General features: G+C 44.4%; 1 long non-coding RNA gene across 2 annotated transcripts in view; it reads right to left on the reverse strand.

The window, feature by feature from the left end:
* LOC110343265 overlaps positions 1 to 1626 on the reverse strand; it is a 38533-nt gene extending 36907 nt beyond the window's left edge. For both annotated transcript variants that reach the window (XR_005871656.1, XR_005871655.1), the window contains exon 1: positions 1324 to 1626. This is a non-coding gene — a long non-coding RNA (uncharacterized LOC110343265). The remainder of the gene's footprint in view (positions 1 to 1323) is intronic.
* Between the last annotated feature and the right edge of the window lie 10542 nt (positions 1627 to 12168).

The raw sequence follows: 12168 nt of genomic DNA on the forward strand, positions 1-12168 counted from the left end.
CATCTTTAAAGAATGTTTAAAGCTGGCTGACCTGTTTCCTGTTCTGTGGGACATTAATTCTGAGAAATATTCAAGGCATTCCACAGGGGGAAAACAGTAGTTTAAGTCAAATAAGTATTGAAAACAGTAACAAAGTGAAACCAAGTTTTCTACTTTAAGGATCTCCCAGAGTCTTCTCTGGGCTCATGTCAAATGTGATACTAGAAACAGAACAGAAAGCATGTAGCATTTCCCTCAGCTTATCTGAGCTCAGAGTTCTGTCTTCAGAAAACATTTCTGAGGACTGGTGTCCAGAGGAGCATACCCTTGCAAATGTGGTTTGGGGCATATCTTTGGCACAGTAGATCTCACGATCCCCAAAGAAAGAACTTGGAACTCAAGGAACCACCTCGAGTGTCAATGTACTTGAAACATGACTACTGGATTGACATACTCTGGGAAACTAGAGAAGACAGGACTGGAATCGGTTGGCAAAAGTTCCAGCATATTTAAGTTTAAAACAAAAAGGGTTGTATGTGCATGTGTGTGTGTGTGTGTGTGTGTGTGTGTGTGTGTGTGTGTACATGAGTACCCCAGTACCCATGCAGAGTTCAGAGGACAGCTTTTCAGGATGTTAGTTCTCTCCTTCCACCTTGCTTTTAAGGCAAGGTCTCTGGTTATTTCTGGCACTGGGCTGCACACTAGTCTGAGAGTTGTTTGAGCTATTGGAGTGCTGGTGTTACACAAATGTACCATCACATCACAGCTATCTTTTCTATTTTTTATTCCATTGGGTCTCACTATGTAGCCCTGGCTGACCTGGAATTCACTATGTAGAGTGGCCTCACTATGTAGGTAACCTCAAAATCACAGATATCCTTGCTTCTGCCAAGTGCTGGGATTAAAGGTATGAACCACCATGCCAGGTCTCATATCTGGCTTTTTGTGTGGGTAGCAGGGATTGAGTTAAGATCGCCAGGTCATTTCCCCATCCTCAGCCCATTTTTATGTGCAGTTTTTCATATTGTGCATTGATAGACTTTCATAAATTGCTTTTTTGATGATAAGCTGCACTAATCAACTAAGACAAAAATCATGTGACTCATAAACCCAAGTAAAACTTAACAGGCTAGTCTGAGATTTGAGTTGGGGAAGAGGGGGGTTAACCACCAGTCAGGTGTTTTTCCCATATAGAGTCTGAACTGTATGTTGCTCCCTAAAGAGCAACTAAAAGTTACTTGTGTTGCAGAAAGGTCCACAACCATCAAAATCCAGAGAGAAGAAGGAATTAAACCAGTTACCTTATAGCACCCAGGAGCCCATAAAAATTGTAGGTGGATGTACCTGCAAGCTGAGGCTTTTCTGAATTGGATTGTGTCCTGGTGCCTATCAGAGATCCTAGCACAGAGTAAGACACTCAGCAACTGTCTTCTTCCTTCTTCTTAGATTTCACTTGTGACTTTGGAACCAGAAATGCCCAGGCCCACTGTGAAAAGGACTTCTGTGTTCCATTTAGAGCCAGCAAGGGTCACAGAGGCAAACAAAGGTGGGCTAAGAATGGAAGCGGAAATGAAACCCAACCATAGCTCACATGTACTCAAGCAAAGAAGCCACCTGTGGTCGGTTGAAGTGTGGCTGGGGTAGAAAGGGTGCCAGAGCAATGGAGGCATTAAAGACGGCCGATTTCAGGTGGAGATGGGGGCAATCAGAGGTAACAGCAGTTAAGAATAACAAGCAATGTGTGGTAGGGTGAGGGCAGCGTGGGTCTAGGTAGGGGGAAGGCGGGCTTCAGGTGGTAGAATCGGGAAGTCAAAGAAAACAGCAGTCCATAAGCTACAACCTTTGCGCAGAAGTAACCAAGTCTTGATTTGGAACTATGAGGCACCGGCAAAGCATGTAGCTCAGCAGTTCTCTCATCTGGAAGACTGGGACTGTAATAGTTCCTTCCTCTTAGGGTCATCGAGAGGATGAAGTCAACTGATGCATACAATATCTACAGCTGGGCATAGCCAGGTGCACAGACACTCAGGAGGCTGAGACAGGAGGATTGCTTGAGTCTAAAAGTGCACAGCCAGCTTGAGCGGCAGAGCAAGAAGCCCATTTCAAAAACAAAATATTGTATACATCCTGTAGTTTGTTGTAAATAAATAACAAGTGTTGATGATATGAGAAGAAGAAACTTCTGGCTTCTGAAAGGAGCTGAGGTAGCCCATCTGGAGAGTCAACAACAACCAGAAATCCTGGGGGGGAGCAAGAGAGACACTCCCCGGAGGAGAGGCTCTGACTACAGAAACACATGGATGTCTATGCCAAGTGCTATGTGTAGATGTTCCATGTTCTGGGAGGAAGATGACCCATAGCATATTAGCTTCTCAGAGAACCTGATGGCACATGTGCATATACACATTTTAAAACTGCTTAGCTAAAAAAAAGGAAGCAGATGAGACAAGAGGCCTACACTCATGCATGAATGGAAATAGCGAAGTCCATGAGCCCAGGACATGTAGTAGGGGTAAAGAAAGCAGCAAAGGAAACAGAAGGTTTAGAGAACCAAGCCAGCTGGTAGCAGATGGGATAGGAGTTAGCTCAGTTATCATGTAGACCAGAGAAGGTTCACAGGGCTGTTGACTGAAGTTTGAGTGAGTTGATTGATGGATAGGTAGGAAAACTATGTTTCTGAGGGAATGGGGGGGATAATAAAGACCCTGACTGTGTTTATGTCCTGCTTGACACATTAGAAGTTTATTGGTAGCCCAGCCTGTTCTACAGAAGCAAGTTCCAGGACTGTCAGGCCTACACAGAGAGACCCTGTCTCAAAAAAAAAAAAAACAAACAAACAAAAATAAGTTTACAGCTGTCCATACTTTATTCATCTTTTCAATAAATGTTAATTGAGTACCCTACATGTGCAGGCACTGCTGTGAATGGTAGAAGTTTAGCATTAAGTTATGTAAGACTAGAGATGTGCCACCATTTGTAGAGTGCTTGCTTGGTGCACACAAACGCCCAGAGTTTGATTCCCTAGCACCCCATAAACCAGAAGTGACGGAGAACCAAAGCAATCTCAGAACTCAGGAGGCAGGAGGGTGAGAAGTTGAAGATCATCCTAGGGTGCAAAGGCAGCTCTGAGGACAGTCTTGGCTACATGAGACGGTACCTCAAAAACACAAAACAGCGAGGTGGTGGCGGCACACACCTTTAAACTCAGCACTCAGGGGCATAGTCAGGCAGATCTCTGAGTTTGAGGCCAGCCTGGTCTACAGAGCAGGTTCTAGGACAGCCGGGATGGTTGCACAGAGAAACCTTGTCTCAAAACAAGCAAACAAACAAACAAAAAAAAACCTGTCTTCAAAAAGATTATTTCTTATAGACAGGCACTGTGTCACTGCCTTTAATCCTGGCATTTTGGAGGCAGAGATGGAGGCAGGCTGTCTGTAAGTCCCAGGCCTGGCTGGTGCATAGCTAGTTCTAGGTCAGCTAGGGTTACATAGTGAGACCTTGTCTTAAAAGCAAACAGAAAGATTACATTGTAGTTGAGGGGAGTGTATGAAAAGCAATAAACAAACAGGAAGATATTTACATATATTTGAGTACTTGGGAGACAACACAGGAGTGGTGGGTGGCAAGAACTAAGTGGTTATCATCTCGAACAGAGTAGTCACGAGCAATGTCCCTGAAAATGAGATCCAAGAGGAAAGGGACTGGGGTATGGACATATCTGAGGAAAAGAGGTTGTAGGCAAAAGTATCCCCAAATGCAAAGGGCCCAGGGTGTCGGGCAAGCACATTAGAGATCCATATAGAGATCCAGCTGGCTAGTAGATGGTATTAGCAGGTGAGTGTCAAATAAGGCTGAGAGGGAGGTAGGTAGAGCAGGTCTGGAAGAGGGACATAAAGACTTTGACCTTCCTAAGTGAGATGGGAGTCACTAGAGAACTTTTAAGTAGCAGTGTGGATGCTGCATCCCGAAAAGGTAATGCTGGCTCAAAGGATCACTTGCTCTGGATGTAGGCATGGACCAGTGGGAGGAACACAAAAGCATAATACACCATTGGGAGGCTCCTGCATTACATGTCTCCAGGTGGAGAAGATGGAGATTTGGGTTAATGTGGAAACAAAGAGAATGGTGAGAGATTTTCAGCACTTGAGTATTTGAAGGTGATATAAACAAATTTGTTGACAAATTTAGTTAACAGCAAGCACCAAGGATAACTCTAGGTTTTTGTCTGAGCCATTAACAATAAGGAAGAAACAGGTTTTGGAGGAAAGAGAAATTTGATTTGGGGCACATTATGCTTCAGAAGCACAGTGGAAACCCAAATAGAAATGCCGGCTAAGCATCTCTCCACCTGGAGGGAGAGGAGATAGATGGAGTAACCTATCAATTACAACATGGACTTGTGGAACCTTGTAAGAAAACCCCAAGGACAGAGAATCCAGCCTTACATACTTGGTGGAAAAAAGACGATGTAAGGGTCTGAAAATTCCCTCAGTGACCTTGAATAATCCTCAACACAGCTCTTCTGCTGGTAGCACAATTTATTTGAAATGTATTTATTTTTCTTATACATTTGTGTTCAGAACCAGGAAACAGAACACTAGGAATGTATTTGCACAAATCTCTACAGAATGTCTACATCTAGGAGCAAACCAAAAGCAGACGCGGCTACCAGCTCTGGATGTTGGAGAGGCCCAGGGCTTAACTCAGATCTGCATTGTCCTTCTTTTGTGCCATTGATTCCTTTTTTCTTACCATTCTGAATACCAGTACCAAGCAGTTTTTAGTTGTATCTGTAACCAGAGCCCTGCTCAAAGATGTGGATATCCAGATGCTTAGCCATACTGAACTCTGACCCACAGCAGTACTAGCAGGGCCTGACATCAAACAGGCATGAAGATATGTTAGAGTAACTTAACTACATTGCATAAACCGACAAGGAACATCTGTCTTCCTCCCTTCAGATTGTCTTTCTCTAGATTCACTGCCAGAGGCCACTGCTGGTACCCAAAGAAGAGTCCTGAAAAGACAGAGATGTCTCCTGCAGGCCTTTTGGAGAAAAATATCTTTAGGACCCTGAAGGTTAACTAACCTGAAAAACTAGTCTTCTGAGTCAGTCCTTAAGTGCTTTCCTGGGGGTATGGGCAAAGAGCTGTGAGAGTGAGCTTGGAAGCGGCTTGTGGCTTGTTAGAGGCAAAGAAGGCTGTCTCCTTCAAAGGAATGTGTCTCCTCTACCTGACCCAGAGTCTCTGATGCTAACTGGGTTAGTGCTTTTTCAAAGAGGCTGGGATGATCCAATAGCTCTGAACTAGAAATTAGCAGACCCTGTCTCTTATTAGACAGCAGTGTGTCCTGTTCATCACACACACACACACACACACACACACACACACACACACACACACACACACACACACAGGCTACTCCAGTTACTACTGCACTACATTCCTCTCTGTTTATAGTGAAACCTTCTGAACTACTTGTTTAAACTTGCTACCTCCACTTCCTGATCTTCTACTCATTTACCAAGCCAGGCCCATCCCTAAAATAAGGCTGTATTTTCAGGCCCTCCCAATGACCTCATCTACTCAATTACTTCAGGTATTACTTCAATGCTGTCAACTTCCAGTCCCTCTCCTGAGCTCCAAAGCCGTGAGTCCTACTGCCTACCACACATCCTGACTCAGCTAAAACACAATCACTTTAAGCTCTACATAGGCAGAGCTGAATTCATCATCTTTTTCTCAAACCAAGTTGTTCTGGCTAGTTTTATGTCAACTTGACATAAGCTATAGTCATCTAAGAGAAGGAAGTCAATTGAGAAAATGCCTCTATAAGATGGGGTTGTAGGCAAGCCACTACAGCATTTTATTTTATTTTCTTCATTTTTTTTGTTTTGGTTTTTTGAGACAGGGTTTCTCTGTGTAGCCCTTGTTGCCCTGGAACTTCACTTTGTAGACCAGGCTGACCTCGAATTCATAGATATCTACCTACTTCTGTCTCCTGAGTGTTGGGATTGAAGGTACGAGCAACCACTCTTGATCTATATTTTCTTAATTAGTGATTGATGTGGGAGGGCGTAGTCCATTGTGGGTGGGTCTACCCCTAGGCTGGTGGTCCTGGGTTCTATAAAACAGCAGGCTGAGCAAGCCACGAGAAGCAAGCCAGTGAGCAGCATCCTCCATGGCCTCTGCATCAGTCCCGCCTCCAATTTCCTGCTATCTTTGAGTTCCTGTCCTGACTTCCTTCAATAGTGAACAGTGATGTAGAAGCACGAGCCAAATAAACCCTTTTGTCTCTAAGTTGCTTTTGGTCATGGTGTTTTGTTACAGCAATAGCAGCCCTAACTAAGATATGGGTCAACTCTCAGTATTCCTTGTTCTTGTGAATTAATTGTACCTCCAACCCCATGTTTCACTCCTCCCTGGTCTCTTTCCCAGACATACATAATCAATCACTGACATCAACCCTAAGCTATGAATACCACTCTGCCAGTTACTCTCCAATCTCATGACCGTTTGCTGACCAGGGCCATTGATATCATTTGTGTATGGGGAGGAGGGTTTGTGTGCACATGTGTGTATAAAGGTGAGAGTCATGTCAGGTGCCTTACTCAACTGCTCTCATGTTTCTTTTCATTTTGATTTTTGTTTGTTGTTTGGTTTTGAGACAGGGTCTTTCGCTGAACCTTTCCAGGATTACCCTGCTCTGCTTCCCTGGAGCTGGGAATGCAGGCATGTGCTTCCTCACTCGCCTTATTTTATACGGGTGCTGCAGATCCAACTCAGGCTCTTGTGCGGATGCTGCAAGCACTTTAGCACCTGAGCCAGCTCCTCAGGCCAACATCGTTATTTTTGCTTACATAACAACAACCACTTTCCTAAGCTCTTCTTCAAATCTACTTTTCATTCTATGGGTAATGCTATCTATAATGAATATTGATTATGTTTCTCTGTTGCTGGTGACTTATAGTGACTTCCCGGTGATGTGGGACAAACTGGTAGCCCCTGAACCCAATTCAAGAACATGATTGGGCCTTTCTCACGGATCCAGCCTTGTATCAGTCTACTTTTCTGTGCCAAGAATGAAATACTACAGACTGAGTAGCTCTATAAAGAAGAGAGGCTTTACTGGGCAGGGCCATGGTGGCCCATGCCTTTAGTTCCAGTATCGAAGCTCTCAGAAGGCAGAAGCAGGCAGATCTCTGAGTTTGAGACCAGCCTCGTCTTGGGAGCAAGTTCCAGGACAGACAGGGCTACACACCAAAACAAATAAATAGAAATTGAGATGGGTATGTGTGTATGTGCACGTGTGCATATGCTTGTACTTGTGTGTGTGTTTGTGTAGGTGTGTGTATATATGTGCTTGCTTTGGTTTTCAGATCTACAAGTCCAAGACCAAGAGGCTATATCTGGTTATGGCCTTGCTGCTAGAGTTCACAGGTTGCTTAGGGCAGAAAATGGCAAGAGGTGTGTGTGTGGGGGGGTGTGTTCTCCTCTTTTCATAAAGCTCCAAGGATTTAATCAAGGGGGCTCAACTCTAATCTTAATTTTATCTAATTCCAATCCTATCCTAAAAGCCCAACATTTAGCCAGGTGGTGGTGGTGGTGGTGATACACACCTTTAAACTCAAGCACGTGGCAGGCAGAGTGGGCTCAGATCTCTGAGTTCAAGGTCACTTTGGTCTACAGAGAGAGTTCCAGGCCAGGGCTATACAGAGAAACCTTGTCTTGAAAAGCCAAAATAAATAAATAAATAACAAAGATTTAAATCAAACCCACTTGCCACTTTACAGCAAGTCTTGGGGAATGCTCAAATCTATCCAAACTTTAGGTCTCATTTCTCATAGTCCATCTTGATACTCTGCTCCCAGCCACACCGAATATCTATCTAGGAGCTCCCCAAGTCTTTCCCACCAGTCCCCTTGGCCTCCAGTGCTCATTTCCCTCACACACCAACTTTTAACCTGCCAAATTATGGATCTACCTCCAGGCCAGAGCACAAATGTCACTTTTGGATCAGGGTTTCTCTAAAGGACTTCACAACAAACATACAGCACTTTTCCCCAAGTGTAAGTACTTGTTCCCTTGTCTGTCTTATATATATTTGTACTCCTTCAGAACAGGCGCCTGGATATTCTAGTTCACAACTTAGTTCTTTGTGCTAGGTGTAGTACTTGACTTACTGGTTTTTGCATATTTGTTGGTGTTTCTCTGAGAGAAGGGGGTAAGAGAGGGAAGAAAGAAGGAAGGGAGAGAAAGAGTTTAGTGAAGGGGCAGGATGTAACGGAAATCAGGGAGGGGGAGGCTGATATGTTTAGAAGAATGTCTTGGTAGATCCCACAGAGGTAATAGCTATATATGGGGTATAGAGAACAGGACTAAGGGTTAACTCAAGAGCATAACAAGGTTTTGAGCCCTGAGATGTGAGCAGGGCTAACGGAAAGGACAAGGAAGCTTAGAGAGAAAACTGAACTCAGGACCTGAGGGCTGTGGGATTATATGAATAAATATTTCAAAAGAGTGGAGATTAGAGACGTTCATTTGAGAGGCTGTAACACACAAAAAATAAATGACCCAGAGGCTGATATTGGGGTTCAAGCTGAAGATCAGCAAAGCAGTCAGCCACTAGCTCTCACCTTAAGCTCAGGCTGAAAGGACTGATCCATGCAAGAGCTCTTCATCAAGTTTCAAACTGCTGCCTCTTCTCAGTGTGACTGGAGAATGAAAAGCCTTTCTGAGACCTTAATCTGTCCTATACACTCCCCTAATGTTGGGATTAAAGGTGTGAGCTATAATTCGCTTTTAGACTGACTCACCTTTGTGTAGATCTGGGTGGCCTTGAACTCATAGAGATCCATCTACCTCTTAATCCTGAGTCTTAGGATTAAAGGTGTGTGCCACCATCTCCTTGCTTCTGGCTGCTGGGATTTAAGGTATGTGCCTGGCTTCTATGGCTTGTGACTCTGCTTTCAGAATCCTCAGGCAAATTTTAACAAATCATAAATAATATATCACTACAAGAGGCTAGTTGTGGACATCAACATAGGGCTATAAAGCTACCATGGGCAAATACATAGAGGGAATGCTGCTGATAGCTGGAAGAAAGCTCAGCTGGTAAAACACTGCCTTCTAAGTGTGAGGGCCTGAATGCGTGTTCCCAGAACCCACATAAAAGCTGGACACAGTGGCAAGCTTAGAACACCAGAGTCTGTATCTGCCTCCCACCTAGGTGTCTCCTTTCCAAGTATCTCCCATAAATGTGAGAACAGTTAAGAGAAGTAGGCAGGTATTGGCTGAGTGAGGCTGGGCTTCATGGGTGGTTTATTGTGCTTAACAGTTACTAGTAACTACTCCCATGTCCTACAAGGATTCAATAAAACACACTCTCAGAAGCACTTAGCATAGGAAAGATCTCAGAATAAGTCATCAATCAATGGGAGGTATTTTTTGGTTTTGCTTTACTTGCTCAAGATGGGATCTCGGCAGGGTGTAGGTGGCACAAGCCTTTAATCACAGCACTCGGGAGGCAGAGGCAAGCAGATCTCTGTGAGACTAGCCTGGTCTATAAGAGCTAGTTCCAGGACAGCCTCCAAAGCCACAGAGAAACCCTGCCTCAAAAAACCAAAAAAACAAAAACCAAAAACCAAACAAACAAAAGATTGGATCTCTCTTTGTAGCTATGACTGGCCTTGAACTGACAGAGAACTGCCTGCCTCTGCCTCTTAACACTCAGATTAAAGGTGTGTGCCATCACCCCTGGTTTCTGAAATACTGTTTTTGATAAGGTCTAGGAGGGCATCAGGAAGGAGGAAGCAAGTGAAGATACAGGGACTCCTGTAGGAAAAGATGTCCCTGGTAATAGCCAGGCTCCTGACAGGGTCAGAGGAGGGGGTGATAGAGGACTTGGAGGCTCTGTAGCAGGGGGATAGGAAAGGATGATGTTTTCAAAATCTGACCCTGGGTGTCACCATTTAGTTTTTAAGTGGGGCTTCTACTTCTGGTGGGTTTTTTGTTTTTGTTTCATTTCCCCCCTTCTCCTGAGGAGCCATGCTGAGTCAGCTTGGGGTTTCTCTAGCTCCCAGAATCTTTGGGTGTTTTCTGGAATCCTAGTGCCTGCCTTTCTACCTCCCACAGACGGCTGCTTCTCTAGCTGGAAGCAGTTAGACCCAAAAGGTAGCAGGATGACCCCAACCGCAGCACACCCTTTGAGGAGAGTCAACAAAAGCTGCTGTCACACTTCCCGGTGTGCTCCACTGTAGATGGGTCAAAATCCTGTTGTCTCCTTTATAATTCACATCTCCAGGCCCACTCCAAATGAACTGCTGTGGTTAGTAGAGAGACCCCAGTAGGTCTCCTAGCTAATCTCCCTGTCCCCATTGTCAGCACCACTGAACTGTCCAGCAGGGTTTTCATATCTTGTTTAAACTTAGCTTACCTTGCTGTAGCTCCACTGTTATGGGAAGGGCCCAGCTTCATTCTGTCTTATAGCCTTACACTGATTTTCTCCTCCATTGTGATCTAAAGCTATTTATACTGAGAATCCTTAGGGTAACAGTTGAGGAATGTGAATTTCTCATTATCAGATTAGAAATTTTTCCAAAATGAAGATTAGGTTCTTACTTGTATCTGTATTTACAAGGATCTTTCTTCCTCATAGTATCAACTATACTCCCATTCCTTAGGGAATACTGGCTAAATGAATATTCTTATCATATCAGGGATGTCTTGTGAAGAAAGACAACAGAGGGCTTGGGCCTGTAACCTCAGTGCTCTGCAACGTTGAGGCAGGAGGATGCAGAAAGAAATGGAAAATATACAAGTCCTACCCTTCACCCTGAGCCACATGGCAGGCTCCTAAATCCTAGCTATGGGAACTCTGCTCATTGGGCAATTCAGGGCTTGGATTTTTCTCATTGGCCTTTTCTTTTAATTAGATAATTTCCAGCCTTTACCGAGCAGCTGTTGTAGTACCAGCAGACAGCGGGACATTTCTTGTTGCTACTGGGATCAACAGCATTAAAGTCTTCCATGGTTCACCAAGCAGGTTCTATTTTGAGTGTCCAAATCTTAACAGGGCAGTAGATCTCTAGGCAAGGCATTATGACCAAGGGGGAACTGTTAGAAAACAATGTTGTCAGAGAGCCAGTAAAGCCAGTACTACACTAGCACCTTGATAGCAGAATAGCAGGAAGGCTGAGTGTGGTGGTGCACGTCAGTATTAAAGCCAGCACTTGGGACATTCAGGGCATAGCATCAGGAGTTCAAGGCTAGCCTCAGCTATACAGTGAGTTCAAGACCAACCTGGGCTGCATGAGACTCTATCTCCAAAAGTTAAAAACAACCAAATACATTTTTTAAAATGTCAGGAGGGGTACTTGGGTCCTGGAACATGAGGATCCCAGGATGGGTCAAAAGCACAGCTGAGGCCTTGAGAGTTCCCTGATTTGAGCATAGCTTGGAGTTGAATATAGTCATATTATCTATCACAGCTTACTGAAGCAAAAGGAGCAATGCATTTAAGGATACCACAAAGACATTACACATCATAATGAAGCAGAATCCACATCCCTGAACTCCATCAGGGTCTTCTCTCTGCCTCTTATCACTCCCCTGACCTCTCTTCTGGACTTCTCCCAACTTCCTCTGGCCTTGGCAAGAAGTGCTGTTCCTTAACATACATACCTCAGACCTGTTAGCAAGAAGACAGACCATTCTACGTTTTCCCCAATTCTATTTTTGTTTTTCAAGACAGCGTTTCTTTGTAGCTTTGGAACCTATCCTGGAACTTGCTCTGTAGACCAGGCTGGCTCTGTCTCCCGAGTGCTGGGATTAAAGGCGTGAGACACCACCACCCAGCTTTCAGAAATTTATTTATTTAACCCCCCCCCATACTAAAGCCTCAAGGACTTTAATCTGAGTGGCTCAGTTTAGGCCATTCGTGACAACTGTCAAAGAGGAACCACAGCACATTTGTGGCCGTGTATGTGGTCCCTCCAGAACCTTGCGAGTGTGGGGGAAAGTCCTTGGAAAGCAGAAGTTGTTCAGGCATCGTCACAAGTGTTTAATTCTGGAAGCCAAAAGTTGGATCAAACTTAAGAAAAAACCAATCCAAGATGCAAACAGACATGGTCTGAATGTTGAGCAGCCTCCCAGATCCAGTGTTCTGAGTTTATTCCTTGCAAAGGTGCCC

Source organism: Mesocricetus auratus, unplaced genomic scaffold, assembly GCF_017639785.1.
Source record: "Mesocricetus auratus isolate SY011 unplaced genomic scaffold, BCM_Maur_2.0 Super-Scaffold_100028, whole genome shotgun sequence".
NCBI classification, from domain to species: domain Eukaryota; kingdom Metazoa; phylum Chordata; class Mammalia; order Rodentia; family Cricetidae; genus Mesocricetus; species Mesocricetus auratus.